Source organism: Dermacentor silvarum, chromosome 6, assembly GCF_013339745.2.
Source record: "Dermacentor silvarum isolate Dsil-2018 chromosome 6, BIME_Dsil_1.4, whole genome shotgun sequence".
NCBI classification, from domain to species: domain Eukaryota; kingdom Metazoa; phylum Arthropoda; class Arachnida; order Ixodida; family Ixodidae; genus Dermacentor; species Dermacentor silvarum.
The window spans coordinates 183,887,645-183,900,388 of record NC_051159.1 but is presented as its reverse complement, the minus strand read 5'-3'; the positions used below and the strand labels follow the sequence as shown (position 1 = coordinate 183,900,388).

At 49.0% G+C, this 12,744-nt stretch overlaps 1 protein-coding gene across 2 annotated transcripts in view; it reads right to left on the bottom strand.

The window, feature by feature from the left end:
- Nucleotides 1-12,744, bottom strand: part of LOC119456526 (all trans-polyprenyl-diphosphate synthase PDSS1) — a 58,219-nt gene that overhangs the window by 29,187 nt on the left and 16,288 nt on the right. The gene's annotated exons all lie outside the window — the stretch shown is intronic.

Here is a 12,744-nt window from a genome sequence, read left to right as displayed (position 1 = left end):
AAAAGTAGAATATCGGGTACGTCTTATACGCGTAACATTTCGTACCGACATGCTTGAATTCGATTTCAGAAAGTCTGTTTCGGCTGATGGTTCTTCTCTTAATTTTGCACATGTGCTGATGCAACTGGAGTGGTGGCTGGCGCATGAAAGTGCACGCCGCCTGTGACCAGCGAAAATTTTCAGGCGAATTGGTCGACCATGAGAGCGATAATTAAGCTAATTTACGTGTGGCCATTACTCATCTCAACCGTGCATTCCTTCAACATCGACGATCTATAGTTAAATACATCGGTTTCGAGCTGCCACCCAAGCATACGACGGAGAGACGGCCGGCTAGCCGCGACGCCTTCGCAGAAAAAGGATATATCGCTGCATATATGCGAGATGCAAAATACCGCCAGAGAAAGATATGAACCAAAAAGGCACCGCAATGTGTGGGAATGAGCGTCCACAACTTCGCAGACAACTTGCGCGCGGAACACATGAAGATGCCTATAGCAAACATGATCGAGAGCGCGGCGCGCTGTTCACGGCCGAAAAGAAGCATTCACGGGACACACAAACACGCGCAAAATAAAGTTTAAAATGGTTCGCCGTCACTCGTAAGGCATCACCTCACAAGGCGGAACGTTGCATTAGAACCCTAGTAGGATAACGCTAGAAGTAATGCAATCAGAAGGTGACCGCAGCCAGTGAATTGGCGGAGCGAAGTAAAAATTCCTCAAGCGCCCGCGTTGCAATCGGTCAAGTCCCCACAAAGATGGCGGCGAGCGCTCATCGCCTCTTTTTGTCGTCTGCTAGCGAGATAACTTCTATAAAGATAACTTCTGCCAGACCAAAATCGTCCTGGCTGGTTCTGGCAGCCCGCGGGTAGCCAGAAGCGCCCAGCCCGAGTAAAACGAACGCGCGGCGGAAGTGCGTCACACGGTGGGCGGAGCAACCCGGGAAAAAACGAACACGATCTGGCTGGTTCTGGCAGCCCGCGGGTAGCCAGAAGTAGAAAATCGAAGAAGCCCACTCTCCGAAGTTTGCACACGGCACGCACAGTCCTGCAGTTAGTCCTCTGAGGGACGAAAGCGCCCTTTTAGGGTCGAAGCTCCTTATAGCGGCACCCGTTCGTCCCCGTCGTCGTCGTAGTAGTAGTAGTGTGTAACCAGTCTGTGAATGAGAAAAAAAAAAATTCCGAAGTTGTGTCCGTAGCGCGGAATCGAACCAGGGACCCCTCGCTTCCGAGCGCGCGGCGTTAGCCCACTACGCCACGAAGCGCACATGGACACACGTACCACGATGGCAATAAATACCCAACATTAACGAAAGGCCGCGTTTCTAGCGCGTTTCTAACGCGTTTGTGCTAGCGCGTTACGGCCCGTGTAAGAAGCTGGTGTAAGACGCTGTGGCCTCTCCGCCTTACCTTCAACGCGTTTCGAACGCGCTGCCCAAAGCGGTGGCAAGTCAAGTTCAAGTCGAGGAGCGTTTATGAATACGGGGGGTATACTCTCTCGGCAGTCATGTGATGGCGTCGGCAAACGCGGTGCACGTTCCGGCATGTGTAAATGGCTGCGTAAGACGCTGTGGCCGCTCCCCCTTACTAGAGAGTACTGCACGTTCCTAACGCGTTTGTGCTAGCGTCCCCTTAAGCGGGAGATCCGATGATTCCCTCCGGAGCTTCGCCCACTCATCATCATTCACCCCGTGGATATGCTGTGAATTTTTTTTAGGACTAACTGTCCAGTTACTCCGTGTTCCCCGGCATTTTTCTTGACAGGAGAATATATATTCATACACACACACGCGTATACAGGCGCTCGCGTGTAGCAAAGATCATGCTGCAGCGCGTGCCGCGATTGCGTTGACGTTACGCAAAGTTGGCCTGTTTTTTAGAAACACCACACGCTCTCTTCAGCGCGGCGCCCGATACCGAGCGACAGCACAGATTCCCGAAAAACTGGTCTATCGACGGCGGCCGGTGGTATTGCGTGCTCTCGGAGCCATGCACGGCCGAGGGGGAAGTGAAATTGTAGGAAGTGCGCCGCGAGGACAAGACGGGCGTTTATTTTCGGACGAGTGGCACCGAATGTGCGGCGGGCCACAGTTTTTTATCCCCTCTGTTAGTTGCCCCACTGATTTGTGTTGAGGAGCCTCAGGGTAAAACAGTTGAGCAGCGGGCGCTTGTATCGATGTCATCTTCCTCCGCTTCGGAGTGTAAAATCAGGCATAAAAATTAAGGCCAGCTTCACGCTAAGTGGTGCGAAGACTGGGCAAACAGCGAAATGGTGGCCCTTCCCTACCTTTGCTTTCCTTTGATTAACTTGGTTTGGCTTGGCTGGTTCTTAGCCAAACTTAGCCGACGCCGGGTATCGGTACGAAAATCGGGGTCAGAGCGCAGTGTTCTAAAGGCCACGTTATATTCCGACGTAGTGTGGACGCGCGAGCGCGCTCAGCACGGGGACGCCACGCCAGCGAAAGCGCAGCACTCTATAGACATTTTCACAAACCGACGTTTGAGCAGCGCCATTTGCCGACGCGGGCGACGTCTAGCGTCAGAACATGTTATGCAGCCATTTTGGACTGTGCGCCTTGCGAGAGCAGGCCGGCCGCACTTCGGTTGTGTGATCTTCGCCGCGCATTATTTCAATTGTTTTCTTCCGTTTCGCTTGTCTTGTGCGGCTTGACTTGTTACATGTTTCACGTGCTCTCGTGAGCGCTCAACGTGGTGTGCCATGGCAACAGCAAGCCCAGCCAGTGGATGTGGTGTTTCGTCGTCGGTAGCGGCGGCACCGCGTCTGCTTCGTCGAGACCTGGCGTGCTAATCAGCGGTATATTTCATTGTTATTTCTGGACACATGTGACCGTATCGTTGATTGAATCTGATCACCATTAGGTTTCGCGGTTGAGGGTTGCATCATTTAGCGAAAGCAGGCGCGTACGTAGCTGTCGGGCAATGCTTAGAACCAGGCGCCGGCGGCCCGACGACGCGTGTCAGTGGTTGGTAGATATGCGGTGGTTACTCCATACGCTTCCGACGCAACTGAACAGCTCAATCATGCAAAATTTATTGGATCTGGTGCGGTGCAGTGTGCTTATAACCAAATGTCAAAGCATAAGCATGGCAATCGAGCAGCGCGGTATACCTGCAGCGAACCGACGCGCGACAGTGATCACAGATATGCCAGCGTAACTGATACAGCCCAGGTGCTAGATTTTTATTTTTAGTATTTAGTAGTTATTTATTTATACATACTGTCAATCCCAATAGGGATTATAGCATGACTTGTTATAAAGATACATTTGTTTACCTGGAATGGCTTTTCTTTCGAATGTCTGAATTTGGAACAAGCTTCGCTCACAGTGAACCTTAACGTACGTAGATCGTGCGCGAAGTTTGTATTGAAGATATCGCGTACGGAAAGAATTGTTCATGTGCGCTATCTCTGAAGCGAAATAAGATAATAAAATTGCAGCGTTAGGGCCATCTCTGCTCTTTGTCTAATTTCTGTGCAATGTTCATAATAAATTAATGTCGAGTCTTGACAATTGTCGAATAAATAAATATGCGTATGACTGTAAACCACTACTGACCGTGAGTGAAAAGCGCTTAGTGGTCAGCGAAGCGGTCACTGCACGCACGTAAGTATTTCACTTGATCGACTGTGCGAATAATTTTTTTTTGTTACTGTTATTCTTGAAAGTATGATGCTATTGTCGGCGCGTACCCATACGAATACCATTTTTTACGTTCTAACTTGCGCGGGCTCATTTAGCGCGTTTCTACTCCATGCACAGTTAGCGCATTACGGTTCCCGAACTCTAGCACTGGCGCTAGGCCGCGCTGATGAGGTTGACACGTTCGTTTTTGCATTCTCTTGCTGCCCAAGCACATAGACAACGCTCAAAGATGGGTGATCTCGATGCAGCACCACACTGTTGAAGTTATTAACTTTATGGGCAGGGCCGCGCAGGGTGCGTGTGAACGCAGAGACAATGTTTTGGTGGACACAGGGTCTGCATACATCTTCCATAGGACACGATTTTTCCAGATCATTGCGAAGTGTATTTACCGACTAGTTCTCTCGCAGAGTGCTTCAATTTGTGTTATACCGGTGTCACACGGCCATTTTGATAGCGATCGAGACCGATCTGGATCAGAATGTTCGACCGCGATTGGCTCCCTTCCGCAGATTGAGCAAAGAAGCCAATCGCGACCAAGAAATTCGACCCAGATCGGCCTCGATCACGATCAAAAGTGCGCCGTGTGGCCCCCGTATTAGGCACTGGAATGAAGTCGTGTTTGAAAGAATAACAAATGTAGCCTCTGCCACTAAATACGAGAAAATATTGCATCGAAGAGCTGACAATTCTCGCAACCTATTGGGAAATGTGCCGAAAAAGGTTTACCAAAATGCGTTATTTTACTGATGTGTGCATTGGTTCACATTAGACTGAAATGGCAAGTCCTCAGGTGATGCAGGAAACCGGCGAAACGTGAACATATCACATCGGCAGTGGTCTCGCGGAGTTCTGTGTTGTGGACACACTAACCCCCGTATTCAGAAATGCAACTTCGCTTCAAGTCCATGCTTGACTTGAGTTAAGTGACGCCTATTGTGAACGTGCCGAAGCAAACGCAGTGAGTGTCCATGGCATGTTCACGCCAGGCGTCCTTTAAATCAAGTCAAGCATGGGCTTCAAGCTAAGTTGCATTTCTGAATACGGCGGTTAGTCCTCGATATTTTCCGCTGGTTGTTTGTACACCCATAAACGGCACAGTGCTGGCCTGTAGCCTTTTGATGAGTATATACGCTATTATTTACGAGCGGAAGTCATTCGTGACAAAAATAAGCGGAAACATCGAAGGAAAGTTACCACTCCGTAATGCAAGCGCAAGGCAAGCTCACAGTCCAGACCGAACAGGCAACACTGACGCATACTCTCCACGCCAGACCGTCGGAAGCGCCCTCGTGAAAACGTCTTTCCGGCGCCAGGCGTGGCCGACGAATCCGGCGTTCGTCGGCGTGCCCCGGCTGCAACCGGCGTCGAGATGCGACATGCTGCATTTCGCGCCGGCCTCGTCACCCAGAATGGACCGCATCCGCGTCTCGTCGAGCAAGATGGGCTGATGGATACTGGTGGCTAGGGTTCCTCGATGCGTGCGTCCCCCTCCGCCGCGCATGGGGGCGCACGCATCGAGGAACCCTACTGGTGGCGGCACGTGCAGCGAGTTCGCAGTTTCGTATCATCCTGAAACTCCTAGTTTCGTATGAAATGCGCATGCGTCTAGGCGGCGCGGCGCACACGTTGGACTGCAGAAGGGTTGGTTTTCGCGCCTTCCATAATCACGGTTATCCACCAGCCCATCTTGCTCGACGAGACGCGGTCCATTCTAGGTGACGAGGCGGGCGCGAAATGCAGAATGCCGCATCTCGACGCCGGTTGCAGCAGGGGCACGCCGGATACGTCGGCCGTGCCTCGCGCTGTGGCGAGGGTAACCTGTGAGAGGGTGGTAACCTCGCCGAGCAATGACGTCACGTGCGTCGTCTAGCAACGCCTCGCACCAGCTGTGCAAGGCGTTGCTAAGCAACGCGCGGTGATGTCATCGCTAGGAGCAGTTTTTTGTTCGCACTACGCGGCCTACCCAAGAGCTTGAACAGCTCCGCTGTTAAAACAAATTGCGGATCCCACGCACTGTGGGAATCGATGTAAGTGAAGCTTTCTATGCTGTTTGCTTTTATTGATGATAATTATTGTCCAGGGGCGCGATCGTAGATCTTTGTTCGTTTCGCGTTCTGTTCAGTTGCTGCAACGTCACAAAGTGGCATTATGCAAAATTTGTGACAACGGGAGGGAGAGAGCAGCCAATCGGCCAGCGGTGAACACCCCGGACGACTTGGTCGTTTTTGGTGACTTGAAAATGACGACGCGCTCCTGTCAATCATTTTGATTACGAGAACGTCGTCTGCTAGGAGCAGGACGCTACGAGAGATGTGAAGTTCGAGCGGTCATCCGCTCGCTACGAGACCGGCTTCGCATGACACGTCTGGGGGATTAGATTGGATCCAAACGGCGGCTGCGGCCTACGGAATGGTTCATCATCATCATCAGCCATCATCATCAGCCTTTATTTTATGTCCACTGCAGGACGAAGGCCTCTCCCTGCGATCTCCAATTACCCCTGTCTTGCGCTAGCGTATTCCAACTTGCGCCTGCAAATTTCCTAACTTCATCATCCCATCTGGTTTTCTGCCGACCTCGACTGCGCTTTCCTTCTCTTGGTATCCATTCTGTAACCCTAATGGTCCACCGGTTATCCATCCTACGCATTATATGGCCTGCCCAGCTCCATTTCTTCCGCTTAATGTCAACTAGAATATCGGCTATCCCCGTTTGTTCTCTGATCCACACCGCTCTCTCCCTGTCTCTTAACGTTAGTCCTGAGATTTTTCGTTCCACCGCTCTTTGTGCGGTCCTTAACTTGTTCTCGAGCTTCTTTGTTAACCTCCAAGTTTCTGCCCCATATGTTAGCACCGGTAGAATGCAATGATTGTACACTTTTCGTTTCAACGACAGTGGTAAGCTCCCAGTCAGGATTTGGTAATGACTGCCGTATGCACTCCAACCCAATTTTATTCTGCTGTAAATTTCTTTCTCGTGATCAGGGTCCCCTGTGAGTAATTGACCTAGATAAACGTACTCCTTTACAGACTCTAGAGGCTGACTGGCGATCCTGAATTCTTGTTCCCTTGCCAGGCTATTGAACATTATCTTTGTCTTCTGCATATTCATCTTCAACCAAATTCTTACACTTTCTCGATTAAGGTCCTCAATCATTTGTTGTAATTCGTCTCCATTGTTGCTGAATAGGACAATGTCATCTGCAAACCGAAGGTTGCTGAGATATTCGCCGTTGATCCTCACTCCTAAGCCTTCCCAGTCTAACAGCTTGAATACTTCTAAGCATGCAGTGAATAGCATTGGAGAGATTGTGTCTCCTTGCCTGACCCCTTTCTTGATAGGTATCTTTCTACTTGTGGAGAACCAAGGTAGCTGTGAAATCCTTGTAGATGTTTGCGAAGATATTCACGTGTGCCTCCTGTACTCCTTGATTACGCAATGCCTCTATGACTGCTGGTATCTCTACTGAATCAAATGCCTTTTCATAATCTATGAAAGCCATGTAGAGAGGTTGAATGTACTCCGCAGATTTCTCGATTACCTGATTTATGACATGGATATGATCCATCATAGAATATCCCTTCCTGAAGCCAGCCTGTTCTCTTGGTTGGCTGAAGTCAAGTGTTGCCCTGATTCTATTGGAAATTATCTTGGTGAATATTTTATACAATACTGAAAGCAAGCTAATGGGTCTATAATTCTTCAGTTCTTTAACGTCTCCCTTCTTATGGATTAGTATAATGTTGGCGTTCTTCCAGCTCTCTGGTACACATGAAGTTGTGAGGCATTGCGTATAAAGGGCCGCAAGCTTTTCAAGCATAATATCTCCTCCATCTTTGATTAAATCTACTGTTATTCCATCTTCTCCAGGCGCTTTTCCCCTGGTCGTCTTTCAAGGCCCTTCTAACTTCAGCGCTAGTTATAGAAGGAGCCTCTGTATCCGGTTCATCACTATTTTGAATGAAAGTAGCTTGGCTGTTTTGGGCACTGTACAGGTCAGTATAGAATTCTTCCGCTGCTTTTACTATGTCATCGAATTTGCTGATGATATTACCATGCTTATCTTTCAGTGCATACATCTTGCCTTGTCCGATGCCAAGCTTTCTTCTTACTGATTTAATGCTGCCTCCATATTTTACGGCTTCCTCAATCTTTCCCACGTTATAATTTCGAATATCCCTTACTTTTTTCTTGTTGATTAGTTTTGACAGTTCATCGAATTCTATCTGATCTCTTGAGTTGGACATTTTCATCTTCTGTCGTTTCTTTATTAGGTCCTTTGTTTCTTGGGAGAGCTTACTACTGGTTGCCTTGCTGCCCTACCTCCCACTTCAATTGCTGCTTCTGAGATCAACCTAGTTACGGTTTCATTCATTACTTCTATGTTGTCTTTATCTTCCTTTTCTCAAGCTGCATATTTGTTTGCAAGCACCAGCCTAAATTGATCTGCTTTTACCCTTATTGCCTCTAGGTTGGCCTGTTTCCTCTTGACTAATTTCACTCTCTCTCTCTCTCTTCAAATTGAGAGAAATCCGAGACCTCACTAACCTATGGTCACTGCACTTAGCCTTACCTAACACTTCTACATCCTGCACTATGCGTGGATCGGCAGAGAGTATGAAATCTATTTCATTCCTTGTTTCTCCATTAGGGCTTTTCCAGGTCCACTTCCTGTTGCTGCGCTTCCTGAAGAAGGTATTAATTATTCGGAGCCTATTCCTTTCCGCGAATTCTACTAACATCTCTCCTCTTGCATTCCTAGAATCGATGCCGTAGTTGCCAATTGCTTGCTCACCAACCTGCTTTTTGCCCACTTTTGCATTGAAGTCGCCCATGACTAAAGTATACTGAGTTTGCACCTTTCTCATTGCTAGTTCAACATCTTCATAAAAATGTTCTATTTCTTCTTCATCGTGACTAGAGGTTGGGGCATAGGCTTGTACTACCTTCATTTTGTACCTCCTATTCAGCTTTATTACTACAACTGCTACCCTCTCATTTATGCTGTAGAATTCATCAATGTTGCCCGCTATGTTGTTATGCACTAGAAATCCTACCCCGGATTCTTTCTTATCTGGAAGACCTCTGTAGCAGAGGACGTGGCCGTTAGTCAGCACTGTGTAAGCCTCACCAGTTCTTCTAACCTCACGAGGGCCAATAATATCCCAGGAAATGCCTGATAATTCTTCAAATAGTCCCGCTAAGCCTCACTCGAGAGGGTGCGCGTGTTGAACGTTGCCAGGTTCAGTTTCCATTGGCGGCCTGTCTTGACCCAGAGATTCTTAGCACCCTCTGCCGCGTAGCAGGTCTGACCGCCGCCTTGGTCAGGTGCTCCGCAGCCACTGGGGACTGAGGGCCATGGGTTAATTGTCGGAGTCATGAGGGAGCTAGTGGCCGAATACTGCACCAGGGAGGCCAATTCCTGTTCTGGTGAGGGAGTGACTTTGATGAAGCTTTATGGGCCTTCCTAGTTTGGTTGCACCTGAACTAGTATAGCCCCACTAGCTCTCGGCGATATATATTTTTTTCTTGCCGGTGTCAGGCACCACTCCATGCCTGAAAATGTGGTGGACTGGAGTAGGATTCGAACTTACGACCTTCAGATTTGAAGCCGGGTATTCTACCTCTGCTCCACACCACCACCACGGAATGGTTCACCGCTTGCCTATTGGCTGCTCTCTCCCTCCCATTGGTAGCCTACCGGGCTCAGCCTGGTTAACCTCCCTGCCTTTCCCCTATGACTTCTCTCTCTCTCTCTCTCTCTCCCATTGTCACAAATATTGCATACTGCCACTTTGTGACGTCACAGAAAGTGAACAGAACGCGTTTCGAACAAAAATATCCGATCGCCGCCGTGCTCGTCGCTCCTTGTCGTGGTGCTCACCACGCTCGTCGTCTTTCATGGTCGCCACGTTTTGCTGCGTAGCGATGACGGTCCTGTTCCGCGCGACGCTTCTTTCGGGCATGGGTGTCTTGACACTTTGGAACCATTTTGCTGGCGCGCGTTTACGTGCTCCTTCTGCATACGTGGCCAGCACGCAATTGAGACGCCAGCTTCAAGCGCTTTCTTCAGACTATGGACGATTGTGACAATATTAACGCTATCACAGCCCAGCACGCGACCTCCATAGCCCAGCAGCTGCATTTTTGTCACATAGGAAAGCAAGCACAGCCCGTGCCACACGCACAAAGTGTGAGACGCTGCCGCGCCGGCCGGGATGCGTAGTGTTCCTGTTACGGGGACGCTAGGGTGATGATGATGATGATTTATTGGCATCCCATTTGAAACGGGGCGGCGACAAATAGTCACCTAGCCTGTTTGATTTAATCAGGTATACTATACATGTTCTTTATCTAGCATTTGTGTATACCTCCTCATTATTATTTTTCTTTTTCAAAAATTTACCTTGTGCCGCTGCCTATGATTTTAAGAGATCAGGTCGTATCAATCTTTTCCCTGCTTTTTTTCCACCAGTACTCCAATCGTCTCTTGCTGATCTCTACGGCTGATCTGTTTATGTTTCCTTCCACTTTGAAACCAAGCGCTTCTGGGAGTTGCACGTTACCTACGATTCTCGCTGGGTGGATCCCGTCGCATTCCATCAGGATGTGCTGAGTGGTTTCTGGATCTTTACTGCAGCATGCGCATGTCTCATCTAGTTCCGAATATTTGTTCCGATATGTCTTCGTCCTTAGGCAACCGGCTCGAGCCTCAAATAGCAACGCACTGCCCTTTGTGTTATCGTACAGATTTTCCCTTCTAATTTCTTTCTTCTCATTCTTGTAAATCTCCATTGTACTTTTTGTTTCCATTCTTTGCATCCAATTCACGGTTTCCATTTCTCACTTTCTTTCTGATGACTCCTGGTTGTCTATTTGCAGTTTCGATTATCCTGTACTTGGTTGCCAACTTCCTTGACCTCTTCCTCCATTCTGTGTCCACGCTTTTCATGTGCTTTTCAGGGATGCGCGGAGACGAGCGCCATCTGGTGGTGTTCCAAGAAACCCAGCGGCGCGCCAGTTCATAGCAGGGAGAAAAATTGGAGGACGCTTAAGCTTCGCCTTTGGAACGCGATAGCGTTATCGGGACCCGTTCGCATCGCATTTTTTTTCGGTGGGCTTCACGGCAACACAGAACGGAAAGCCAGCTTACAAAGACCAAGCTTACACCGATCCCCTTAAAGTCGGCTTCACGTTTAAACAGAAATGCATTGCTGGGAAGACGTTTTTCCAGGGACAATACAAGTCGCCTTATATTAAAATGTGAAGGCCCTAGCAGATTTTTTAAATAATTTTATTAATTGTTTGCTATTACCCCGACGCGCGCGCGTGTCCAAAACGCATTAGGCAGGCCAAGTCCCAATTTGACCTGCCGAGGATGCGAGCGCCATCTGGATAAGATTTTCGCAAGTAGCCTACCTGAGCGCGTCGCTGTTGGTATGGTAGAAATGCTGGCAAAAGGGGTTTGTGTGAAGTTCCTCGTAACAGAATTATGTTTTCTCGTACATTCAAATAAACAGTCCGACGCCACCATGTCTTACGTTGTGGTTAAGTCGTACTTTAAAATTTCTTCTGACGGATTTCACTGTGAGAAATTGAATTTTTGTTCACTAACACCTTGCACCACGCGGAGGGCCTGCGCGGTCGGGGTGGTTCGGGATGATTTTCTCCGCCACGGACGCCGACACCGACGCCGGATTTTCTGCGACATGGGACCCTTAACGCTATCTCGTTAAAAGGCAATGAAATCTTCGCTATATCTGCAAGCTTTTCAGTATAGATCGCTTCATCACAATTTACTGGGCTTCGATTATCGTTACTTTCCCTGCCATACTGCGCGCGGCGAACGCGTACGTGGTGCCTCCATGGCAAGGGCTGTTTCGGTAATGATCAAGTGCTCTCGCTTTAATTTCGCTGGAGGCGCCGTTCGAACTAACATTACGAACAGCGCAAGAAGAATGCGAGAAATGAGACATCGGCACCGATCGTTGCAGAATTAAGAGAATCACGAAAGGAAATCGTGGACGGTTGCCGTAGTCCGCGCGCGCGGCAGTTCTCGTATTATTCGGTGGGCAAACTGTTCCTGCGTAGAACTAAGTTGTGTTCGCTACGCTGCATTTTACAGCAGAGGTTACATTCCTTGAGCTGGAGATAAGAGCAGCTCATTATGGCCCGTGGATGGTCAGTCTCGCTTGTGTTGCGGCTTCGTGATCAAGGATGGGATCGATTTTCAAAATCAATCATTTGCACACAGGCTGGTCCCTACGGGAACGACTCGTTAGCCTACTCTGGGGAAGAACAATTGAGCGAAAATGGAGTCTGCTTTAATGTCCCGTGTGATTAAAATGCGTCGCGACACTCACTCACTAAACGAGGGTGGTTGCATTATACTTACTGTTAAGCCGCCCATCTCTCAAGTGTGCTGAATATGAATAAGTGGCGGGGCGCGTTAAAGTAATACCCGCACTTTCTGGGCCCTCTCTCTCCACTGTGCGTGCAGCGCTCGGTTGCAGGTGTACTGACCATGAACGTGGGAGCGATACCAGCGTCGTCAACGGGGCGATGACTTCGCACGCGCCCTTCCTTTTGTCAGGTCTAATTCTACCTGCGGGGAAAGGTGGCAAGAATGGATTCCGCGGTCTCCGACCTGCATAGTGACGGTGCCAAGAAGTCCCCAAAAGGAGAACTGTTCAGTCGTTGAACGTTCATAGAGGCCTCTCGTGAAACGACAGCGGTGAATGCAGAAAAAAAGAAAGAAAGAACGCTCCTTTGATGGAGTGCTTGTAAATTGCCGGTGCGCGTGTCGCTCCTGGTATTCTATAGGGAAAACAAGGGGAATGCGGGAGATGGCGATTCAAGACGATGAGTAACACAAGAACAAGGTGCCGTTGTGAGAGCAGGAGCCAACGTTTCGACAAGTGGACTTGTCTTCTTCAAGGCGACATATGCTCTCCTCGGCACAGTATATATAGGTAGGGTTCTTCTAAAGGGGAGAGAAGGTAAAGCGGGTGGGTGAGGTAACGAGCGAGAGTGTGTTAGCGGCGAGGGGGTAGAATTGAAAAGCAAGATAATGCA